The following is a 25,911-nucleotide window of genomic DNA, read 5'->3' on the forward strand; positions in this document are numbered from 1 at the left end:
CAGAAAAGCTGGGTCTGATCCCCCTTCAGGCCTCTAGGGTACAGGAGGGTTTAGGTTCACAATGCCATTAGAGATTTCTGTATGAAGCATGTGTACAAGTTGTGGACCTCAAACAATTTCCTCTATAAACCATATGAACCAGCAGCTGGAGGGCTGGAGAGATGGTTCAGAGGTTAAGAGCACTGGCTGCTCTTCCAGAGGTCCTGAGTTCAATTTCCAGCACCCACGTGGTGGCTCACAACCATCTATAGTGAGATCTGGTGCCTTCTTCTGACATGCAGGCAGAACATAGTAAACAAATAAATCTTAATACAAACAGTCTGGATAAGAGCACAGTCCTGTCATGACCCAATCTGCCATCCTCATCCCCTAGGCTTCCTGTCCTGAGGCCCCATCAGTATCAGATGCCCTAAAGGACATCAGTGTGAGTACAGCTGCTCTTTCTCCCCCGGAAATGCTTTCTTAGCCCTGCCTTACATAACAACAACAAAACCCAGTGAAGCAAAGGTTGTAAAAGCTTCAGCAGAGAAAAGGTTGTCCAGGCAGGAGCTAATGGGAACAAGTTTATGATTTGGACCTGAACACAGAGGGACCTAGCTTTGGAGTGGGGGAGAGGGTATGCTAAAGAGTTGCAGAAATAGGGCTGGAGAGATGGCTCAGTAGTTAAGAGCACTGGCTGCTCTTCCACAGGTCCTGAGCTCAAATTCCCAGAAACCATATGGCGGCTCACAACCATCTATATTGGGATCTGCTGCTATCTTCTGGTGTACAGGCACACATGAAGATGGAGCAGGCATAGAAAAAAACAAAAACAAACAAAAGAAAACCTGCATAAAGAGGCACTAAGCACTGAAGCACGATCAAACCTCCCCAATTAGGGGAGGGCAAGACTGTACAGACAATGAGACTGGCAGGCCAAGGAAGCAGTCCAAAATCCAGTTTTGGGAGCAGGAGAAGAAGGACCATGGGAGAGGTGAGTTGGGCTGGGTCACCAAAGGGTCACTAGGGACCAGGTTCTCCTACAAAGAGGAAGAAATCCCTTCTAGAGACCCAAAAGCAGAAAGTTATGGGTGATTATGGAGGTGGAAGAAGGTGGCAGGAATGTAGTTTCAACAGACAATGAAGTTTGTACTGTATAAGTCTAGGATATGGTGACTCATGGCTTTAAACCCAATACTAGGAAGGCAGAAGCAGGTGGATCTCTGTAAGTTTGAGGCCAGCCTTGTCTACACAGTAAGTTTCAGTCCATTCAAGGCTACACAGTTAAGCCTTGTCTCAAAAATAAATGAATGGTGAGAGAAAGAAAGAAAAGTAGATAAATGAATAGAAAGATAGAGCAGTGTTAAAGTTATTTTTATAAAACTGTGTTTATTTCTCAGTTCCTCCCTTATCCTAGCTATCATATAAGTAACTGAGACCCATATATATTTGTTTTTTGAGACAGGGTTTCTTTGTGTAGTCTTGGCCATTCTGGAACTCACTCTATAGACCAGGCTGGCCTCAAACTCAGGGATCCATGTGCCTCTGCCTCCCAATCGCTGGGTAGGATAAAAGGCATGTGTCACCATCACCCAGCTTATATTTGTTTGATAATAAGCTTCACAACACAATAACTAAGCAGCTATTACTCTATTCTTAACTCTCTTAAGCTATCATACTAAAGAATTTAAGTTTAACTATGAGGCTATAACTATGGGGTTGAAGATAGCCTTCAATCCCATCACAGACTTAACAAGGAATAAATATTACTTAAAATGTAGGAAGTACAGGCAAACAGCTTCCAAAAGTATAGAAATGACAGAGATATTTGGTTGCCTAGAGAGTCCCCTAAAATTCTTCCGTAATGTTGGAGTATCATTGTCAGCCTTCTAACTCTGAATTTTAGACAGACTTTTCTGTGAAACAGGAATTATATACCTTGTCCTTGCAAAGCTCAGCAGCCAACTTTCCTGTATTCAGTTTGTTCACTGTGGACAGTATTGTATCTATAATTGATGCAAGGGCATTTTCTCACCCAGGGCTAGCTTGTCACATATGAAATGTTGATGCTCTTTGAGGTAGAACGGGGTGCTGCCAGAAGCAGACCTATCTTGTTGTCAAAAAAGCCTTAAGTCAATAAAATCCTTAAATGCCATATTCTGTAGCTGAGGTTTTTGAAGACTATCTATCTTTATCTATCTATCTGTCTGTCTGTCTGTCTGTCTATCTATCTGGCTAGATTTTGGTATTGTTATTCTTTTTTTAAGATTTATTTATTATGTATACAATGTTTTACCTGCCTGTACATCTGCAAATTAGAAGTAGGCACCAGATCTCATTACAGATGGTTGTGAGCCACCACGTGGTTGCTGGGGATTGAACTCAGGACTTCTGGAAGAGCAGCCAGTGCTCTCAACCTCTGAGCCATTTCTCAGGCCCTGGTATTGTTATTCTTATGGCTCATCCTTGGCCTCATATTTTTTAATCACCTTTACTTCCCTTAACTTTAGATAAGAGAAAGGAGGATAGAAGGAAGAAAAAAAGAGAGAGAAAAATCCCTGAGTCTAAGCTCCTATACCTAGTTTCCTTCCTGACCAAGACAATTTAATCTGTAAACAACTCCCTTTTAATGACGATTCACATCCATCACCCACAGAATGACTAAAACCATTCACCCCTTTTTTGGGAAGTGAGGTATTATTCTCTTAAAATTGCTTCCTGCTCTTTTGGGGCTGTTTCCTTTGGGGGGGGGCTGCCCCAAGAACAGGATAATGGCCTTATCTTAGGAGAGCTGGCTATATCATTTGTTTGTTGATGATTATTATTTAATATGTTTATATTTTAGTTAAGCATCAGTTATTCCTAAACCAGCTGTATACTCAAATCACCACACAGAGACTAGGATGTATTTGATTAACCTAGAGCACAGTGATGCACAATAATTACTCCATCCTAAACTTCCAAGCCCGCATAGCTTCTTCCCATTCAGATTTCCCACATTATACTTGATTTTTAGTCATATCTTAGGTCCAGTTCACTTCTCTTGATGCCTCCTGGTTCTTGCCTCTGGGATCTCTCCTTCCACTCCCTTCTTTATCCTCCCCATCAGACCAGGATGTCCCATTGTATTCTCTCCATTGCTCAGCATTGGCTGGTTGTTTTTATTGGCAATACAGAGAACAAATGGTAGCATGTTTACACAAACTTGGGACAGGTGATGCTTAGATTAAGCCTGACATGTTAATATCTGGATTGAAAACAGCCAGTGGGGTAGAGAAATTAGCATTTGACAGAGCAAAGGTAAATTGTATACATTCCACAAGAACATTATACCGATATTTGTTGTCCAGTCTCTGTGTTCTAAGAAAGGCAAGGGCTTATTTGAAGTTCTGACTGAAATAGTCTGTGATGCTGGATGACCTAGCTAGCTGCATAGATTTTTTACTGGATGCAGATAGTTGAGGAAACAGCTACTGAAGCAGTCTTTGAGGCGGAATCAAGCAGAATGCTGGAATAAATGTCTCAGCTTCTAAGCATCCTTTCCAACATCCTTGAGGGTGACTCTTCTCAGGGCCATTTCAACTTCTTTTGTGTCTGGTCTGTAAACATAAACATTCATAGACAATATACATATTTTCATAAACACAAATATGCAGTGTGCACAATTATCTAAAGATTATTCTCTATTCTTGAAGAGATGAAAGGCATCTGGCTTTCTTTATAAGCTAGTCTGGACTGTATAACTGAACTGTAATATAAATTTTTATCTATGCCATATGAAAGGCTGGTATGTTAAGTCCTAAGGGATTGTAGCCAAAGCAAAATTGAGGTCTTAGCTGGAGACATTTTCACACAGTCTCAGCCAGTTTCAGAGCTGTTTCCATGTAGAGGGATCAGCAAAGTATGTTACTTGTTTTGTTAGTTTCTTGATTTCTTCCTGTCTGAAGCCAAGATCTTCAGCGGTTCTCCTCTGATCATATCTAATTTTTATAAAGTTGGATGAAAGTCCATAGTTATAAGTTTATAAAGTCCATAGTTTTTACTTTCCTGTTGATAGAAATACAAAGTCTCTTCCCCAACGTAACACATTTCCTGTTTTCTATTCTCAAGTTAGGGCATCCATAGGCTAATCCAATTCATCAGTCCAATCTAAAATCCAGGTTCTTTTTGTTTTGTTTTTTTTTTTTTGTTTGTTTCGAAGCTGTGCTACTTGTCTCATTGCTATTTAAAAATTTTAAAGTCAATAAAGCATTATTTAATCTATTTCTGGGAGATCCCATATCCCTCTTCTGTTCTATGAGCATTTTCTTTAAAGTCCTGTTAGATTTCTCCATAATTGCTTGTCCAAAAAGATTGTAAGATATGACTGTAACATTTTCTATGCTATAATGTTTAAAATATTGTATTTTGTTTTGTTTTGGTTGTTTTTGTTGTTGTTGTTGTTCTGTTTTTTTAAGACAGAGTTTCTCTGTGTAGCCTTGGCTGCCCTGGACTCACTTTGTAGATCAGGCTGGCCTTGAACTCACAACAATCCACTTGTTTATGCCTCCTGAGTGTTGGGATTAAAGGTGTCACCACCACGTCCATCTTATATTGTGGTATTTTAATGTATACTGTTGTGGGTTATTATTTATTGTGGATTTATCTTTTAGTTAAGCAGCGGTTATTCCTAAACAAGCAGTATACCCAAATCACCACACAGAGACTGGGCTTTATTTAATTAACCTAGAGCACAATGCTGGGCAATAGTTACTCCAGCCTAAACCTCCAAGCCCATATAGTTTCCTACCATTCAGGTTTCACCCTGTATACTTGCTTTTAGTCATATCTTAGGTCCAGTTCATCTGTCCATGTGGTTCCAAGATCTCCTGCAGATTCTCTGTCTCCTCCCTTCACTTCCTCCTCTCACACCCCAGGACATCCCACCCTATTTTCTCTATTGCACAGTATTGTGGCTGGTTGTTTTAACTGACAACACAGAGAACAAATGGTAGCATGTTTACACAGACTTGAGACAGGTGATGCTTGGAATACAATTTGCGGATTGAAACCAGATCATGGGGTAGAGAAATCAGTATTTGAATGAACAAGGGTAAACTGTATACATTCTAAAAGAACATTATACCAACAGCATACATATGTTGAAGCATTATCAGCTTTAATCTGTGAAGACATATCTAAGATAGTCATCATTTCTGATAAATGGGCAACCTCAGAATCATGTTTTTAGAATTCAAAGCAAAAGCCCATTGGAATTCTGAATATGAATCTATGGTATGATGCACATTTCTTATTTTTCTAAACTCTGCAAAATGAATCATATAAGCTATTATATGACCTTTCTCTAAGGTAACATTATTGAAGAGAGCCTTTATTTTTCCCTAAGTGTTTTCTTTTTAAGATTTATTTATTATTCATACAGTGTATCGGCATATGTGCCTACACGCCAGAAGGGGGCACCAGATCTTAGTACAGATGGTTGTGAGCCACCATGTGGTTGCTGGGAATTGAACTCAGGATCTTTGGAAGAACAGTCAGGGCTCTTAACCTCTGAGCCATTTCTCCAGCCCCGAGAGTCTTTATTTTTAATTAAGTATATAGTCCTTCAAGTAGTAATTCATCCTTGACAATATAAATATAATGTCTAGTCTGGTTATGATGATGCATAGATGAAGCTTTTAAAATATTCTTTATTTTATGTATATGAACGCTCTATCTTCATGTACACCTACTTGCCAGAAAAGGGTATCAGAACTCAATATAGGTGGTTGTGAGCCACCAAGTGGTTGCTGGGAATTGAATTCAGGACCTCTGGAAGAGCAGCCAAGCACGTTTAACTGCTGAGCCATCTCTCCAACCTAGTTGAAGCTTTTTTTAGAAAAGTGAATTATTTACTTATTATTTATACATATTCTGAATGCATATGCACCTGCATGGTTCTGGAGCTGCTATGTAGGTGCTGGGAATTGAACTGAGGACCTTTGGAAGAACAGCCAGAGTTCTTAACCTTTGAACCATCTCTCCAGCCCCCTTAGTGAAGCTTTTTGATTTAGCATCTCTATGGGCTACCATTTTGTGATCTACTTTTAAGCCTTTGTGGATTTCTCTCTCCTGGAACTACTTTTTTCCTGTTACTGTAGGTTCTAGACTAGATTGCTCTGAAGATTCTTTATTCTGATTTAAAGAATCCTCTAATCACTGCATTCTGTCTCCATTCTAGCATTTAATTTTTCAGTCTTTTTCTTCTCTAAGTCAGTTTTCTTCTGATCTCTTTTAAATAGGGTATGTAAAATTGAACATATAATTGACCATTATTGAACATATCATTAAAACATATAATCATTTCTGTGCTGACAGTCAAAATAAAATTATAGGGTCCAAGAGTCCTCTTTTATTCTATTTTCCATTTTTTAGCATGGAAAATACTTTTCTTTGTAATCTAATTTTCTCTTTTTTACAGACTTTATTATTTAAACTCTGTATTACGTCTTTTTTAAATTAATTTATTCAATTTACATCCTGATTGCAGTTCCCTCCCTCCTCTCTTCCTGGCCCCACTCTTTCATCCCTTGTCCCATCCTCCTCTCCTCAGAGAAAGGATCCCTACCACCACCACTACCAACAACCCACCCCAGCACATTGACCCTCCTTGTTTCACGGAGCTGGATGCCAATGGGCCAGAAGTGTAAGCCACAGGACCAAAAGGTCTGGCTTCCAGGGCAGGAATATCTCTGGTTAAGCAGAAGAGTGCTGGTCAGGAGAAAATATTCCTCTTTCAGGCTAGGCTGCCAGCACCAGGCCAGATGGCAGCGAGGAGCTCAGGGCCCTGAAGCCTGAGTCAGGTGGCGGTGTGTAATTCTAAAAGAACATGCTAATAATGTTTATTATTAGTGTATACTTATTATGGTGGTATTATCTAACCTGCTATCAAAATCAGTAAAGACTCTGTTAGATTTTAGGTTTGCCTTCTTTTACCTTGGGCTGGGAAGATAATTCCACCTACACTATCTCATTATCTCCCAGCACCCATCCCATGTCATCTGCTTTAATCATTCCTATCTGGATTATTTTTCACCCATAATCTCCAAATACTTGCTTATATTTTTTTTATTTGAGCCATTCCTTTCCACACCAAAGCCTCTCTGAGTTGCCTTGCTTCTCAGAGCAGGGGAGCAGTCACCTTTCCAAGCCCCACAGAACAAAACTGGGCCACGATGTGGTCAGCGCTCACCTGCTCCTGTCTGCACGGGTGCTCTAAAGAGAAGCTGTGGTGTAGCTCTGAAACTACCAGCTGAGTTTGCTCATGGCTATTTAATTGTTCTGCTGCATAGTGGGGCCTCTTAAGGTATTGCAGCTGTGAAACACAGTCAGCTTTGTTGCTCTAAAGTAGCTGCTTTTAAGGGCTTTCCTGCCTGGCTAGCTGAGCTTTCTCAGGCCCTATGCTTGCATTTCTATCTAATTTTGGATTATTTGCTGCACATTGGGTACCTTTTTAAATGATATGGCATAATTGGGGGGAGGGTGTTATTTTTAGTTACTGCTCTAGCTCACAAATAATAACACAGAGACCTATTAGATTTATTTAACAAGCTTGAAAGCACTAGAGCTGGGCAGATACTGATCTGTTCTAACCCGTGTATGCCAGTCTTGCTATTTTCCAGCCATGCCTGAGTTACTTGACATATTGATCTTGCTTGGGCTGTTTCTGTTCTATCAGGTCAGTCCTCATCATGAGCTCCCCATCACCACATCCTTTTTCTCCTTCTTTCTTCTTTCTTCTTCGCCTCTACTTCATGGTCCCTACCTGAGGCCCCTCACTTGAACAGAAGTCCAGCCCCTTTGTCTCCTATCCCCATCACTGGCTGCCAGCTACTTTATTAACCAATCAGAGATAATTGGGGAGTGATGTTTATACAACATTGACACAGGAGATTCTTCATAAAAATGATAATGTCCATGTCCAGACTGTAATCAAATCTTGGGGCACAGAAATTAGCATTTGAAAACACAGCATTATGAAAACTGTTAATTATTTTAATAGTTATTGTATAAAATATTGACACAAGGTGGGACTGTTTAACATTCCTTGTGGTAAGAACTTCCTGTAATATCTCTTAGTTGGCTTGGCATGGGCAAGTGAAAGCAAACTTTTCTCTACCTTGTGGTACTGCTACACAACAGAGTGCTACTAGATAATGAATTATCAGTAACCACTACAACAAGGATGACTTTCAAAGTCATTATACTAAGGGAGAAAAGCCAGATAAGGCAGAATATGTACTGTGTGAACTAACCCTTCAAACTTTTTTTTTTTTTTCAAGACAGGGTTTCTCTGTGTAGCTCTTGCTATCCTGAAACTCACTCTGGAGACTAGGCTGCCTTCAAACTCAGAGATTCATCTGTCTCTGCCTCCTGAGTACTGGGATTAATGGTGTGCATCACCATTGGGTACTGTGTGAACTATACTGTATGTTTTGTACAAAGTAAAAAACATTCCATAGAGACTGAAAGCAGATTGGCCATTGCAGTGGAGAAAGAATTACAGTAGGTGGTTTCATGTGGCTGAATTCTTGTCAACAGCATGTGATTGAAAATGGTATCTAGACATTCCTCTGTGGAGCTCACTACAATAACCCATGCAACCCTCCCTAATTGTTCCTTCCCATGTTCTAATTGACTGAAGGGGACTTTGAGAACCTAGAAGCAGAGCCATAAGGTATACTTGAATGATTTCATGAACAAACTATTTCAACCATGAATGTAAGACAGCAATTAATAAAGTAAGTTTTCTTTAACCTTGCTAGTTCCCAAAATAATTGACACACAGAGACTACGATTTATTTTACACACTTAAATAAAGCACTGGAGGCTGTGCAGATATCAACCATCTAAGCTATTTAGCTATTTCTCAGCTACACAATCCAAGTTACTGATAAGAAAAAAAAAATCTTTTATTTACATTTCTTTTATCTTTTTCTCCCTGATACACCCTAATCCCTTCCAAAACCCCAACACCAGGTAGGAGAAAGGGTTAGTGGGAGAGGGTGTGCAATCCTCTTAGCTGCTTCCTGATGGTTAGGGTCGTTGTCGGGTTCCTTGGAGCCATCCAATCCTTGTTTCAGGAGATCTCTAACTTCTTATCTCACAACAGCAACCAGGAGCAGCAAGGGGGGGAGTGGAAGTAGAAGCAACCACAGTCGCAGCTGCAGCCACCACTTTGTTCTTTGAACTCCACACTCTCTGGGCTCTAGCATTTTTTCTCTCTCCAGGGTCCTCAGATTTAAACAATCTGCAGCTGGCAAAGAGCTCCTCTCAGAGCCTGCATGAAGCAAATAGTCTGCTGCTGTGGACAATTTGAATCAGTCCCACATCCCACACCTGAGACCAAAACAAAAACATGTTTATATCCACAACAGACAAGTTGTCCTTTCTGAGCTGAATCTGCTCCATCAGGCCAAGTCCTCTTTCTTCATCTTCTCCTTCCCCCACACCCTTGTGGTTTCTTGACCCCAAGCCTGGGAACCTAAACTCCACCTACTTCTCTTCTGCCCAGTCATAGGTTTCAACATCTTTATTAGCCAATCAGGGATAAATGGGACCATTCCTTACATCACATGGATACAGGAGATGGTTCAACATCCATGACAATGCCTGTGGCTGGATGGTAACTAGATCTCATAGCAATGAAATCAGCATCTGAAAACACAGTGTACAAGACCCTCCTCAGCACATGAACCAAAACTAAGGTGCTCAACCTTTGGCATTGGAGTCCTGTTTGGGATAGCAGTTATCAAACTCTGACTAATACATAGAAAAATTATCATCATTCTCCAAGAAATTAACTAGCTGACCGCCTCAAAGTAAAATTCCACACAGGTTCAGGCTGGTTCCCAGAGACTCATATTTGCTCAGCAGACAGTAGAGGCATCAGCATGGGAGACGGCCCTTGTTGCTGGGCCATTTGTGGCATGGACCCATTAGGTAACAGCTGATGTGGCTGGGAATCAGAGAGTTTAATGACTATAGCACTCATATTGCCAATCAGTCCTTGAAGAGTTTCTTTTGAGTTGGTCACTGAAGGCTTTCATCTTTTTAAGCCTAGTTTACTCTCAAACGTCTCAGTTACCTATTCAAAATAATGTAACTGCTTATGTTATCCTTCATAGTCAAAAGCATTCGTCGTGTCTTGTTCATCTTTCTCAGTGCTACAGTGATGCACAGTGGCCTTTCTCTTTGTAGGGAATCTGGGCATATCTGTTATGGTTTGTGTCCCCGCATGTTGTGTTGCATGTTGGAAGGCTCGTCTTCAATCTGTCTGTACCAGGTGGTGATGGGATGTGTTGGTAGACTGTAAGACTGGCCAGTCCTAATGCTCTGGTCTCCTGTCTCATCGCGTAAAGTTTCAGTCTCGTATGTACTCACCCCATAGACATGCCCAGCCATACCATAAGCCTTAACCAAGCATGAGCTGATGTCACTGAACCTCTAGAACTATGAGCTAAATAAATGTTTTTTACTTTTTTGTTTGTTTGTTTGTTTTTCAAGACAGAGTTTCCACAGTGCAACCCTGGCTATCCTGTAACTGGCTCTGAAGACCAGGTTGGCCACCAACTTAGATATCCACTTGCCTCTGATTCCCAAATGCTGGGATTAAAGGTGTGTGCCACCATGCCAGGCTAAACTTTTTTTTTTTTTAATGTAAGTTATCAGCCTTAGGCACTTAACAGGAAACAGCAGCAGAACACTGCAGTCTACTAGACGGTTCACTGAATAAACAAACCCATATCTGCTTGTAGGATTTCTTCATCAGATTATTTATTTTAGACAGGGTCTCTCTATGTAGCCCTGACTGTCCTAGAACTCACTATGGAGACCAGTATGGCCCCAAACTCACAGAGATCCACCTTCCTCTGTCTCCTGAGTGCTGGGATCAAAGGTGGGCGCCACCATGCCTGGCTATTTATAGGATTTATTCTTCATCTCTAGCACATCCACACATGGCTTCCAAGTATACCACTGGCCTATTAGTTACTTAATAGCCATCTCAGTTATTGATTAACTGTCAAGGTATTAGAATACTTGCACTCTAATAAGCTTTATCTTACTTGATAAGGCCAGACACAGGAGCAGGGATACTTTCAAGTTTATTTATTATTTTTTTTTTAATTTATCTTTCATATAAATGTTCTGTCCGCATGTACCCCTGCACGGCAGAAGAGGGCACCAGAGCTCATTATAGATGGTTGTGAGTCACTATGGTTGCTGGGAATTGAACTCAGAACCTCTGGAAGAGCAGCCATTATGCTTAACCTCTGAGCCGTCTCTCCATCTCCTGCTTGCACATTTATTACAGTATCGTTGTAATTGTACTTTTGGTATTCCTTTCTTACCTAACTTTTTTTGGGATTTATTTTTCCTAAATTACATGTGTGTGTTTGTGATGTGTGTATATACCATGAGTGCAGGTGGCCTCTTTTGGAGGCCAATGTCAGATTCCCTTGGAGCTAGAATTACAGGTGGTATCCAATGTAGGTAACAGGACTTGAACTCAGGGCCGTTGCAAAAGCTATATGTGCTCTTAACTACTGAGCCATTTCTCTAACCTCTTATTCACCTAATTAAAAAATATATTAAATTACCATCGTATTTATCCTAGGAAGCATCATTTTACATAGGTAACAGGGATTAATACTGTATGTGATTTCAAGCATCCACTGAGGTGCTGGAATGGCAGAGGATGGTTACACAGACAACACTGTTCTAGAAGTCAAGCCTGCCTACCTGCAGCAGGGACAAAAAGATGAAAGAAATGTAAGTAAAAGAGCTTTGAAAAAGTACAGATGGGTGTCACAAATGGCGCCCAGACATCGGGCTTAAACTAAGGAGTAATGCCTTACAGGAGACAGCAGGGTATGGAGAGATGACTATACCTTTCAGGATATGAGCATAAGGTTTACTGTGATTGCTATTGCTGGTTTCATTCCCACTTTACTCCCAGAGGGGATTCTCTGGGTTTGCTTCATCCTCTCCTCGCATTCCATTCTAAAGAAGGCTAGAGGAATGGTTGAACAATTAGAAAGTATTGCAGAGTTGGCAATGGAACTAGAAAATTTGCGGGTAGAGGTTGAAATGCTTGGAAGGCAAAAAAGCACCATTGGTAAAGGGAGAACACCTGATAACTAAGAGCTGGAGCTCTCCACAATTGCTGCCCAGCTCTGCTCCATGCACTTGTGGTTCCACAGCCTCTGGGCAGGCCGGGGAACCGGGAGGAGCAGAACAGGCTGCTCTACAGGCTGAAAGGGTTGAAGAGAAACAGCCCATTTCAGGAAAACAGGTTAATCTTGAGCGAACTCGGTTACCAGAGGAGCAGTCCCATATTACGAGATTATCATGATTAGCTTTCCCCGAAGCCACCAAAAGTTTTAGACACTGAAATGCTCAATGCAGCCTCCAAGCTTAAAATGGCTGGTGTATTAGCTCTGAGAAGTACGCTACGTTTTGCCAGAAACAGGAAGGAACCATTTCTGGCAGTACTGGGTTCTCTGCAAGAATGTTTAGGTGACTTCTGGCTGTTAGGAACCTAGCTCGAGGCCCAACAGCAAAAAGTGTGAGTGGATGCAGACAAGAGCAGCAGAAACTCATCAGGTTGTAAAAGAAATTATTGATCCAAAAGGGTTTTGTTCCTTGATTATCTCCTTTTAAGAAAGCAACAGCAAGTTCATTTATATTAAAAAGAAAGCTGTCTTTTTAAACAGAAAGAGAAATATGTTGTGGCTATAAACATATTTTTGCTTTGGTCCCAGGTGTGGGATGAGGGACTGATTTAGATTGTTCACAGCAGCAAACTATTTGCCTCACGAAGGCTCTGAGAGATGCTCTTTGCCAGCTGCATAGTTTAAATCTGAGAATTCTGGAGAGAATAAATGCCAGAGCCCAGAGATGGTAGAGTGGGGAGAAAGAACAAGGTTTTTCCTGCTTCCCCCTTGCTGCTCCTGCTTGCTGTTGTGAGACAAGAACTTGGAGATCTCCTGAAACAAGGATTGGACTGGCTCCAAGGAACCAGATGTCCCTAACCAGCAGGAAGCAGCTAAGAGAACTGGGTCCCCTCTCCCTCTAACCCTTCCTTTCTTCTACCTGGTGTTGGGGTTTTGAAAGAGATGGGGGTGGAGTAGGGAGAAAAATATGGGGTGCCTTCTGGCAGCTTGCTGCCCCCAGAATTCTTGGCATTTGGTTTAATGACAATAGTGCATTCCCAGCTGACCTGGGGCTTGCAATAAAGATCATCTCTTGAAACACCTTAAGCCCCCCCCCAAACGGGCTTCCCGAGTAACACTTCTGAGAAACTTTCCAAACAATCATTGTTACACAACTTGTGACTCCTTTGTTGGGTTGTCCTGTGATACACCATTATTAGCACATCTTGTGACCCCTCTGGTGGGTCATCCTGTGATTTCTAGTCACTTAGTAACCCTTCCAAAGGCAATTACATTCCTTTTGCCTTGTCTATATAAAGGATGTAGAAAAAATAATAAACTGAGACCTTGATCAGAGAAACTGTCTTGGTCTTCGTTTCTTGAGTCTCTTGTCCTACCCCATTCTCGCCCCCTCTCTTAGGTTCTCCTTCGACTGACCAGCGGGCTGGGTCAAGTGGCGTCTTGAATAGGGACCTGAACATGAGGGACTCGGTGAAGAACGCTGATAGAGAAGCTGGCCAGAAATAGACAAGAAAAAAGACAACTGTGTGGGAGCCTGCCTTACAGGTATGGTCCGGTAAGTAATCAGCGATCATGGGACAAGAAATGAGTAAGCATGAGACCTTTGTAGAAGGATTAAAAGATGCTTTAAAGACGTGGGGGGTAAAGATTAAAATGAAAAAAAAAATCTCACAAACTAAAAGAGTTACTTGGGGAAATTAGAGCAGCCAAACAGACAGAAAAAAAAGTTTTATCTGTGTGTTTAAATATATGGCCATTATATGTTTATGTTGGACTGATCTTAAATGGTTAATATATATCTAGGTTATAGATCAAAAGTAATTAAATATATTTTAAAGTTATATTCAAACTGTTGTTTAGAACATAAATATGCATATATGTTTATAAGGTCTATAAACACAAGTTTAAAACACATATGATATGACTCTGCCATCTTTGCTACATGCTATGGGTTAAAAATTATTATAAAACCTCTTAGTTAACATAAATTGTGTTTCCTTTATAGACTGAAAAGACAAGTCTCATTTTAAATTGGTATTGGTTTTGGAAATTAAATTGTTTGTGAAAGGCCCAAACCAAGGGGTCTAACTCCCTGGAGGTTTGCAAAGGAGACTCTGAGGCCAGGAATTGCTGTAATTAAGAAGATGTTTTATTTACATCAGTGTGCTGGGGCTAACTCCTGACACAGGCTAGAGTCAGCATCAACTCTGGGTAGCTTCTAGTTTTTAAAGGGGTAGACAAGGAGGTTACAGGTCTGACATCATGGGAGTGGATATAGGGTCTATTGTGGGTATCAGGTCTGGTCAGCTAGATATCTGGGGTATATCTGTTGTTTTCTGTTATGTGCAGATTCAGCTATTGTTAAAGGTGGGAAAAGGATCAGTACATCTTGTGGTCAGACTAGACCATTGTTAAAGGTGGGGAAAGCAATTTGCTCATCCTGTGGTCTCTGAGAAACGGGGCTTCATGCCTTTAGTCAAAAGGTCAGAAGGTCAGGGGCTATTTGGGAGGGGAATTAGGATCATCTGGATCCAATACTATTTCCTTCTGGAACTGAGTGGAGGTCTTCTTATCTCTGTCCATACAAATGGCTAGGGTCAGGAGGGGCTATTACATTCTCCTGTTCTCTGGAAGAGTACTAAGAGAATTCAAAAATATAAGTTATAAGGCTAGTCTGATTCTTTCATTCCTCCTCCTTCTAGTATCTGCTTCAATCATGAAGCAGCTGTAGAATGGGGATTAGTCTCAAAGTTCCCCTTTTGGTTTAGCATCTCAGCCTGTAAAGTGGGATAAGGGGCTGGAGGTCCATATTCTGGAAGCTGACAAGTAGAATGTTGACATCATGGGCTAGAAAGGCTAAAATGCTAGTCAGGGTTGGGGAGAAGACAAGGAGCAGTTACATCTGTAAGGTTATGGGACAAAATTAAAGACGACTGGGCATGTGACAGATCTTGTATATAAAAGAGGTTTATTAGATGGATGTGGAGAGAGAAGGGGAGAGCAGGACAGGATGGGGGAAAGACAGAGAAGGGGGAAGAGAGAGGAGACGCCCGATAGAGAGGAAGGACCAAGAGAGTGACCACGTGTCAGGTTGCCCTTTTAAGGGGCAAGGTAACCACGCCTTCCAGGTGTGGCTACCTGTCCGTCGACACATGATGACATCATAAGTTGCTAGGCAACCCAGAAGCAGGTTTCATTCCAAAATCCTAACAACATTGGCTTTTAATTTTCTCAGACCTTATTTTGGTCTTATGCTTCAGTCTCAGTCTTGTATATTCTTTGATAGTGTTGTCTTGGCATAAGTATTTGTACTGTATTAATTCTTTCATTAACGAATGCAACCAAGTGGTTTAGAATACAGGATCTGAAGGTCAGAAGGAGAAATAAAATGATTAAAGGTCCCATTAAAGTTGACACCAGTGTAGTGAACCAGGGTGAACTATTAAACCAAGATTCAGACCAGCTTTGGTTGGCTTCTCATTCTCTTTCTTTTAGCTAATCCCTCCCAAACTTTTGTCATAGCATCTTTGATCACCCCTGAGTGATCTATGTATACACAACATTCCTCTCTTAAGGCTGCACAAAGTCCACCCTCCTTTAGGAAGAGCACAACTAACCCTCTTCTATTTTGTAGGACTTCTGACAAGGAAGTTAAAGACTCTTCTAAGTTGGAAATTGACTGTCCTAATTTTTGAATGTCTTCATCTATTGCTGTTTTAAGGCTACTGTATTTGTGGTCCTGGAGAACTGAAGAAGTCACTCCTGTGGCTGCCCCAGTGAGGCCTAAGCCCAAGAGCAGGGTAAGGGTTATAGCAGTGGCTATCTCCCTCTTTAGTCTATCCAGGTCATTTTTGGTGTCCCGGTGACTTAAGATTTCCTTGTAAGGATAGTAGATGATCTTGGGCATTACTTGGACCAGTACACAGACTTCATTGCTCTTTTGGAGAACCTGAGTGTGCACGCAAGGGGTTAATCCTGAATGGCAGGCCCACCAACTATGATTGGGAGGAAGCAGATACACATCTGACCCACCAGGGACATGTAAGAAGGAAGAACAGAGCCTGGTGGCTGGGTGCTGCCTTTCAATGCAAGTTCCTGATCCCGTGACAACCGGGTTTTTGATGGATGCCAGCGGCAGCTGTCTGGACTAGTAGCATTGATTAGGTGGGATGCGTTAAGAGCAACCCCTTCATAGAAAGGAGGATTAACTCCATAACAAAGCCAGCAGGACTTTGTCATATTAGGGTTTGTGTTGTTTAGGGCCTCGTAGGCCCAGAGGGGATCCTCTTCAATGGTTGGGGTACTAGTTGGAGTCGGATGTGGGGCCTGGGTTAGAGGAACCAGAGTAGATTGTATGGGTGCGGCCCTCTGAGCAGTGGGTTGTACAGGGACAGGCTGAGGAGGAGGTTTACGAGGAAATGAGACTATGTTAGGTCCCATTTCTTGAGGGGTCAAGGGGGTTACTTCTAATAGAATTCTGAGAGCTCCCACCCAGGATCCTAGAATCTCTTACTCTGATGCCAAAATCATGGCCTTTTGTCCAATCATAAGTTTTTCCTAATTCAGTAAAGGTTACTAGAAGCCAATTGCAATTGCTCCTTATGTTCCTCCGGGAATCAAGAACAACGCTGTAAGGGAGGTTACCATTTTCAAGCCTTGTGCCACAAACGTCCTTATATGTGGGATCTCTTTTGATGTGTATTAAGGCCTCTGGTTTTGGCTCATCAAGCCATGGGCCCTGGGTTTCGCAGTCCTAGGCACCACAGTAAAAATCATTTACTGTGCCACAATCACGTTTTTGCTAAGGGGGCCCTCTAACGTTACTGGGGCAAGCATAGTAGTCTACTTTGTAACCCTCTACCCTATAGGTGGTTGTCATTTTTCCTCCATTCCATATGTAAATAACCCATGAGTTTGAGTCTGAGTTCTGGGAACAAAGTTCTGGGGGTAGCTATTTTAGAATCGTGAGAAAGGGTCATTCCGTATTGATCTCCAAGTTCCCATTTGAGATGTTGTGGGGTGTGTGGGTTGTGGGGGATAAGGGAGTGGTAGTCTGCAGTACACACGGTCAGGAGAGCACTGATTGCAGGGATCCAGATCATAGCTGTTCCTTCCGGAGCCTCAGCTTCAAGGGGTTGTTGGTCTTTATGGCTCTCCAGTCTTCTGTGGCAGGGGGAGCTGGCTTGCCATGGGATGCGTGTACCCAGGCAGTTACTCCGTCCACCGTTAGTTCCGTCGGGGTGGTCAGGAGCACAGTGTATGGCCCCTTCCAGAGAGGTTCCAGAGAATGGGCTCGATGCCTTCACACTCAGACAATGTCCCTGGGCTGGAACTGGTGGGGAACATTGGTGGTGACTGGAGCATAAAGGGCGGATAGTTGAGACCAGATATCCCTCTGTGTAGTCTGCAGGGCAACCAGCCTGGCAGCAATCGCCCGGTCTGAATCCAAAGTCAAGTCTAAATCTGGTCCTGTGGCCACCAAGGGGGCTGGTGACCCGTACATAATTTCAAAAGGAGTTAGTTTAAGCCTATAGGGGTGTTCTGGGCTCGGAACAGGGCCAAGGGAAGGAACACCACCAGTCTAAGCCAGTCTCCAAGGTCAAAGTAGTCAGGGTTTCTTTTATAGTTCTGTTCATTCTTTCTACCTGTCCTGAACTTTGGGGATGATAAGCCCAATGTAACTTCCAACTGGTCCCCAACACCTTAGCTAAGTCCTGACTTACCTGGGTAGTAAAAGCAGGCCCGTTATCTGACCCCATTACCTGTGGAATCCCAAACCTGGGGAAGATTTCTTCCAGTATTTTTTTTAGCCACTATCGACGCAGTCTTGTGCTTGATGGGGAAGGCTCCCACCCATCCTGAAAAGGTATCTATAAAACAGGTATTTATAGCCATATTTACCAGGTTTTATTTCTGTGAGGTCTACCTCCCAAAATATGCCTGGACAGTTTCCTCTAGGTCTCTTACCAGGTTTAGTCTGAGATCTGCAGGCATTTACCTGAGCACAAACCTGGCATTTATTTACTACTCGGTCTACCAAAGTTCTCAGTCCTGAACAAATACCTGAGATCCTTTAACAGCTTCAACTAATTTCTTCTGTCCCAAGTGTGTCCACCTGTGCATCAGGTCCAAGGCAGCATCTTTGGGAAGTATGGTCTCTCCCTTCTGTGTCTTCCAATATCCTTGCTTGGTCTTGTAGTTGGTGGGGTACTGAGAGATGAGGTTTTCTTCCTCAGTTGAGTATTGCAGGTCAGGCCATCCTTTGGTCCAGTCGTTTTTCAGTTTTTCCGTGACCCCAGTCACCAGGATGGGGGTCGAACGTTGACTGGCAATTGTCCTTGCAGCTCGATCTGCCATATTGTTTCCCCGGACTATTGGGGAGTCTCCTTTTTGGTGCCCTGGGCAGTGGATGATGCTTATCTTATTGGGCAGAGAGTGCATCTAGCAGCTTAGTTATTTCTCCCTTATTTTTGATTTCTTTTCCCTTTGAGGTTATCTTTGTTAGTAGATGGCCCTGTGCATGTTGGCTGTGGCAAAGGAATATCTATCAGTGTAGATATTAATTTTTCTGTCCTTTCCTAGGTTGAGGGCTCGAGTTAAAGCAATTAGTTCTGCTTTCTGAGCAGCGGTGCTGGGTGGCAAGGCTTTAGCCCATATTATTTGTTCTCTGTCCACTACTGCTGCTCCTGCCCTCCTTTGTCCATCCCTTAAGAAGCTGCTCCCATCTGTGAACCATGTTACGTCTGCATCTGGCAGGGGCTGGTCAATTAAGTCCTTTCTCTACCCCTGATCAGTCGCCAAAATCTGCTGGCAGTCATGAAGAGGAATGTCCGTGTCCGGATCAGGAAGCAAGGAAGCCGTATTTAGTCCTGTGGGTGGGCTAAAGGTGATGCGATCAGTGTTCAGAAGCAGAGTTTGATAATGGGTCATTCGGGCTTTAGTGAGCCAGCAGTCTGGGGGCTGTTTGATGATGCTCTTTAAGGCATGTGGAGCTGTAATAGTTAAATTCTGTCCTAGAGTCAGTTTGTGAGCCCTGTTTCGGTAGGGATTGGCCAGGGGGCATTCTAATGATGATTGTGGCCCGGGGCCTTCTTCTTTTTTTTTAGGGCCAGCTCCTCCTCCGGTCCACTTTCCTGTCTCCTACTCTTATCCTTATGTTCTTTTGGCAGTTTAGGAGGGGAGCAGCCCTTAAGGGCTGTGACCAGGGGAATAACTCCTAAAGGGGGATAGCCCCATCCCGGACCTGTGCTCTGTTGACCAGGGTTTCTACTCGGTCCCAGGTGTCCCAGTCAAACAGGGTGCCCTCATCCTGCAGCCACAGAGTAACCTTCATAACACTTCCATACTTGAAGGGCTTGAGTATCAAGCAGATTGAAACCCCTCCTTTTAAGCAAAATTTGTACGGATTCCAGACCTGGGTTGGATTTGTGAGATGAAGAGGACTGCCCCATATTTAACGGGGTACACTCACCTGCAGACCAGTTGGTCCTTCAGTGTTCTTCCGTCGAGCAGGATTTTCTCACAGCACACCAGTCTGCCGGGTCGATATCCGGCAGGTGGAGCTGAGAGGAGGGTGGCCAGTCCAGCTGGACTTCCTCTGTGGCTGAGCGGTATGAGTGTCCACAGCCCGAACCTACCCGGATGCCCCAGGGAATAAAACACCACCAATCCCAGGGATCTGTCAAAGCAGGAACTTGGTTTATTGAATAAAGCCGTCCTTTTTATAGGTTTGGGTCAGCGGGCAGGGTTAAGGAAGTGAGGTAAGATGACGTAGAGGGCAAGGTTAGGCAGTGCAAGGAAAGGTAGGCCAGAGACAAAACTCCACATAACAGTTACCAGGCAGGGTTAATTTTAAGGCAGATATGCTGAATTACTTTTGCCCGGAAGTGGTACCTCTTAAATCGGAAGCTAAAGACGGGTCTCCAAACTTGAGCCAGAATCAGATAGATATTATCAGGCCCAACAACCAGCTGTTCTTTCAAAGGTCCTGAGTTCAATTCTCAGCAACCACCTGGGCTCCTTAACTATCTATAGTGACACCTGGAGCTCTGGGGAAATTTGCAGAGTTTCCAATCTGGTTGAGGAAATCTGGAGGATGCTCCAGTTCCCGAGAAAGGAGCCTGTAAAGGCTCTACTCGTTTTGGAACCAGGAGAAAGGATTGCTAGGACACTCTGGATGGAGAGAGAGCTGCTGGAGCCTGCTCTTCATCTGGAAGCTGTGGAGAGGGCCATGGGAGCTCTGCTCCTTCTGAAATCTATGTGTGTGGAGGGGGCCCATGAGGGCGTCCACTCCTGGAATCTGTGGGACTTGTGTCCGGTAGGGGCCGGTCAAGTCCTGGTGTCTGGGTATTCTGGTTACTTCAAGGTGACAATGTCGGATTTCTATGTTCCTTATTTATGTCTCTGTGCATATGCTTATCTGTGAACTTAGACTGATGATATTTCAAAAATCTGACTGACAACTGACAGTATTTTAAAATAATAACCCTTGGGCAATCTAACAAAGAACTGTAAAATATGTTCTTCATTTAAAAAGTCTGGAGATTCAATGCAAAATGTTTGCTTATGCTCTTTTAAAGAGAAAAAAAGAACTGCAGTTCCATGTTAGCCCAGGTTATATTCAGATCATTGTTAACCATTATATAAAATATATGCCTGGCTGCCAGTGCCTAAATAAATTAATGCTGTTTCTTTCTGGCCTATAGATTTGGTATGGACAAAATAATCCATTTTTGCTGAGGGCTATAAGCTAAGTTTAGTTCTCTGTTTAATGCTAAATAAAACTTTTGTTCTTTAATTTTTTTTTGTTATTAAGTCGTAATGCAATATGGTAGGATTAATAAGATTTGCTAGCTTCTTTATAAACTATGTCTGATTAAAAAGTTTTGCTTTGATTTTAGTTTAAAAAGAGCAGATTTAAAGTTATGCTAAAGATTATAGTTAAGATTGAGCTTTACCTAGTCTCTTCATTTAGGTTTTTCTTAAAGGGTTAAATCTAAAATGGGTAACCATAAAATTTGCCTATATAGATTTATTTAAAATTTGGTTCTAAAACATGTATCTAATAATATGCCAAAATTAGAGATTATAGCATCCTGTTTTACAGGATGCAGTTTAGAGCAGATGATAAAGATAAAAGAGTAACTGGTCCTCAGACTTGTCAGAGATCTGATAAATATGGCATTTTAACACATGTAAGCTTATTACGACAGAGTCCAACCTGTTGAGGCACAAGAAAACAAATTCAGTTTTTAAAGGTACAACCTATAGTTTTTCCACTTAAAATAAAAGTTATTCCAATTGTTAGTGCTTTAATGGTATTTATTGATGGTTCATCATCTGGTGTTGCTGCCTATACTTATGATAAAAAAAACAATATCTTTTCAAGTGTCTAGCACATCTGCACAAATAGCAGAGTTATCTGCACTACTGGCTGTATTTCAAAGTTTTAATAAGCATCTTTAAATATTTTTAGTCTTTAAATATTTTAGTGCATATAGCTTAGTCTTTGCCTAGGTTAGAGACTGCAGATTAAATTTAGACATCTATTTCTGCTAAAATTTCTTTTACAAATTCAAAAGTTGATACAAAAAAAAACTTTTCCTTTTACATTGGACATTTACAAGCTCATTCTAACCTTCTAGGACCTTTAACTCAAGGTAATTACAAAGCTGACTTGGCTAAACAAATGTCGTTTTTGTGTTGTCCTTTTGCCTATTCCCCATCTTGGGGTTAATCCCCGTGGCCTGTACCTAATGCTATTTGGCAAATGGATGTTACACATATTCCTGAATTTGATAATTTAAAATATGTTCATGTTATTGTTGACACTTATAGTGGGTTCATATTTGCCACACTCCAAACTGGTGAAGCGGGGAAAAAATGTTATCGATCATACGCTGTCAGCAATTGCTATATTAAAACTTCCAACACAACTTAAAACAGATAATGGCCCTGACTATGTTAGAAATATGTTTTCAAATTTTTATCAACTTAATATTAAACATATTACAGGTATACCTTATAATCCACAAGGACAAAAAATAGTACAAAGGGCACATTGACCTATAAAAAATACTTTAAAAAAAAGGGGGAGTGGTACTCCATCAAAGGGTCTCCTAGAAATTTTATATCCTATACATCTTATATTTATACATCTGTAAGCCCGGCACGAGTTTAACTTCCAGAGAGGTGACCAAAGGAAACTCTCGGAGACCTTATGCAAAAGTAAGAGGTTTATTCGGGCCAAAGAGCGTTGGGGTCACTTTGCCAGTCAGCAAAGAGTGGCCTCCAGAGACATAAGCCTCGGGGATTTTAGGGAGGGGGCGTGGGGAAGTTCAGGGGTTGCAGTCCTAGCTACTCATAATTGGATGAGGGGCTAGGGTAGTGGACTTTCAGGTCTGGTCAGTCCTGGCCAGACACCTGGGGAATATCTGATCTTTAATTCACGTTCTGAATTTCCTGCTGGTGGGGATGTGGCTACAGCCAAAGGTGGGTGAGCAATTAGCTTCAACCTGTGTCTTCTCTGAGGAGAGAGCCTGAGAGAAGGTTGGGGGCTGTTCAGGAGAAGAATTGAGTCCATCTAGGTTAATTGCTAGGCGATATTATTTCTCAAGTGTATCTGGCCATTCTTCTTTGCAGAGTGGAGGTCTTCGCTTGCTCACTTCCTTATCTCTGCCCGGGCAGATGACCAGGGTCTGGGGCGGTTACATTCCTCTGCTCTCTGGAAAAGTACTGTGAGGCTTTAATTAACACTTTAACACGGGCTTGAAACTCGAAAATATAGGTTACAACGTTAATCTGATCCTCTCAGGACAAGGATGGACGTTCAGCTGCAGAACATTTCTGGCATACGGATACACAAAGACAGTTTGCTACTGTCCCATGCCTTTGGACATTAAATGGCATGGTCCAGATCCTGTCCTGATACAAGGCAGAGGAGCAGTTTGATTCTATTCTAAAGAGATAGATGCAGCCAGATGGTTGCTGGAATGATTAGTAAAGCATACAGATATTAATACTCATCAGTCCAGGGTAGAAGAATTACCCTGAGAACATATTCTTTTTATATCTCTTTACAGAAATGATGAAAGAAAAACAACTGTTTCCATGGACCATGATCCTTTGCCTCTAGCTGAGATATGTTCATGGTGGACTTGAACCCTTCAATCCTCAAGCAGCACAGGAAATTATGGAAATGATTTATGGTAAACCCTGTAAATGCAGAGGAGGAAAATTTACAGAAACAATGCTGCTTCTATGCCAATAAATCGGGCATAGTGAAGGGCAAAATAAAACTACAAAAAAAACCTGGAGAGGCGACAAATTCCCCTTCTGGAATGGGTTAAATGGACTTCTCCCCTACCTCCTCCCCCTCCTTGGTCCCCTGCTTGGCTTGTTGATAATTCTTTCTCTTGGACCTTTTCTTTTTAACAAGCTTATGGCCTTTGTCAAACAGCAAATTGATGCCCTAAAGGTTCAGCCCATTCAGGTGCACTATCAAAGGCTCGAGATGTCAGCCAAGAAGACTATGAATAGGCCTAATGCTGATCATCCCAGTGGGGTTGCCAGCGACTGGTAAGAGAATCCACAGTGGTCTTCTGTTCTTCCCTTTTGCTGCCTAAGACAGGAGCTCAGCCAATCGCTGCTGATGTATCCAATGACAGGCTTAGCAAGGGTTGAAGATCCTGGATTCCCATCTAAGACAGGCACAGTTCCCTTGGGATTACGGCCTTGTAAAAATAAAATAAAGGGGGACCTTTGAGGGGGCCTTCTGGTACCTTGCTGCCCCCAGAATTCTTGGCATTTGGTTTAATGACAATAGTGCATTCCCGACTGACCTGGGGAGTCATCTTGAAACACCTTAAACCCTCCCCCACCTCGGGGCTTCCCGAGTAACACTGAGGAACTTTCCAAACAATCATTGTTAACACAACTTGTGACTCCTTTGTTGGGTTGTCCTGTGATACACTGTTATTAGCACATCTTGTGACCCCTCTGGTGGGTCATCCTGTGATTTCTAGTCACTTAGTAACCCTTCCAAAGGCAATTACATTCCTTTTGCCTTGTCTATATAAAGGATGTAGAAAAAATAATAAACTGAGACCTTGATCAGAGAAGCTGTCTTGGTCTTTGTTTCTTGAGTCTCTGGTCCCACCCCATTCTCACCCCCTCTCTTAGGGTCTCCTTTGACTGACCTGCGGGCCGGGTCAGAAAAAGATAAAAAAAAGGAACATAAATAAGTTTATAAAAAGTACGCTAACACCTGTCAATCTGTTTCAACAACAGTGCATGAAATTGGAATTCTCATCAGGACAAGATTATCAGAATGCTCTGTCATTTCCCTCCATGGTACAGGGCACTTAACCCGGGGCTTCCTGCACAGCATAATGGGAAAGTACTCTGCCACTGAACTGTATCCCCTACCCTTAGTTTTTTGAGACAGGGCTATACTTTGTGGCTCATGCTAGCCTTGAACTCTAAGTCAAATTTGACTTTGAACTCACTCTTCCCTTGCTTCCTACTACTACTGGCCTTGTCTTTTTTGGTTTTGTTTTTTGGAGACAGGGTTTCTCTGTGTAGCCTTGGCTGTCCTGGACTCAAACTGTTCTCAAACTCACAGAAATCCACTTGCCTCTGCCTCCCCTAGCCCTGGGATTACAGGCTTGCACCACTCTGCCTGGCTTGATCTTTCATTTTTTTTTAAAGGCCACTTTATCTTGACCTCAATAAAGACATCATAGTTATGACAGTAAAACCTGAATCTTTTAACTATCTGATATCTGTATTGAGGTTTAAATTTTTGGCTTTACATGGTAGTACCCAACTGTAATCATCACTTTTGGGAAACAAAAGCCAAAAGATCAATGCAAATTGGAGGTCAGTATTCAAAGTGAATTCCAGGCTAGAGCCGCTACTTAAGCCAAAAATAGGTCAGAGGGTAGAAGAACTTGCCAAGATACCTGAGTTCAGTTCCTAAAATCAGCATGGTGGAAATCCCCAAAAGCAGTCCTCTGACGCCCCCACACACACACCATTGAAACAAGATAAAATAGAATAATTTTTAAAATCTGATTTACTTGGTAGCTGAAGTTCCAGATTCTGTTGTGGTTGATGGTATTAATCTAAATCCCATATGTAACTACCAGAAAGTTTCATGTATTTTAAGTGTGCGCCTTTCCCACCAGACTCAAGAAGGACCTGCGTGTGGGTCCTGCGCTTCCATGCACAGAACGCCGGACTCCCAAGGAAAGATACAGTACAAGCGAATGCGCACGTTCCTTGGATGGCTTTCACCTCAGGCTGACCACGAGCCCATCAACTGTGGCGAGAGGACGTCTAGCAACTTTCCCTGGGCATTTTGCAGCGTCTCCACTGAAAAATGTGAATAATTCATACCTGTCTCCAAGTGCTGCAGGGAGGAGCCAGGCGACGAGTGTGCAAGTTCGCAGCCGAAATTCGTTAACTCATTCATCATTTAACGGACAGTTAAGCTACTGGACTTGTACGACGCCGTCAGTGGAGTTCCTCCAGTGGGTCCCGGCCTTTCAGATGCGCACGCAGGACAGGATGTCTCCCCCAACCCGCCCCACGCTGGTGTACGGAAAGCAGGTTGTTGCCCTCATTAAACATGGCGCTGGCGACTTCGGAGGCCAGTGCGGCGGCGCGGACGCAGCTTGACCTCTGACCTGCTGGCAGCAGGCGGGGAGGGGTGCGG

General features: G+C 42.5%; 1 long non-coding RNA gene across 2 annotated transcripts; it reads right to left on the reverse strand.

The window, feature by feature from the left end:
• Positions 1–2,758: 2,758 nt before the first annotated feature.
• On the reverse strand, positions 2,759–25,910 carry LOC132653148 (uncharacterized). 2 transcript variants are annotated; one of them, XR_009590886.1, is made up of 3 exons: positions 25,593–25,910; positions 19,666–19,872; positions 2,759–3,578 (listed from the first exon to the last, which is right to left on the reverse strand). It is a non-coding gene; the product is annotated as an uncharacterized LOC132653148 (long non-coding RNA). The 2 variants fall into 2 exon arrangements; XR_009590885.1 differs by lacking the exon at positions 2,759–3,578 and adding an exon at positions 13,736–19,074.
• Between the last annotated feature and the right edge of the window lies 1 nt (position 25,911).

The sequence above is a fragment of the Meriones unguiculatus genome, chromosome 3, assembly GCF_030254825.1.
Source record: "Meriones unguiculatus strain TT.TT164.6M chromosome 3, Bangor_MerUng_6.1, whole genome shotgun sequence".
Taxonomy (NCBI): Eukaryota; Metazoa; Chordata; class Mammalia; order Rodentia; family Muridae; genus Meriones; species Meriones unguiculatus.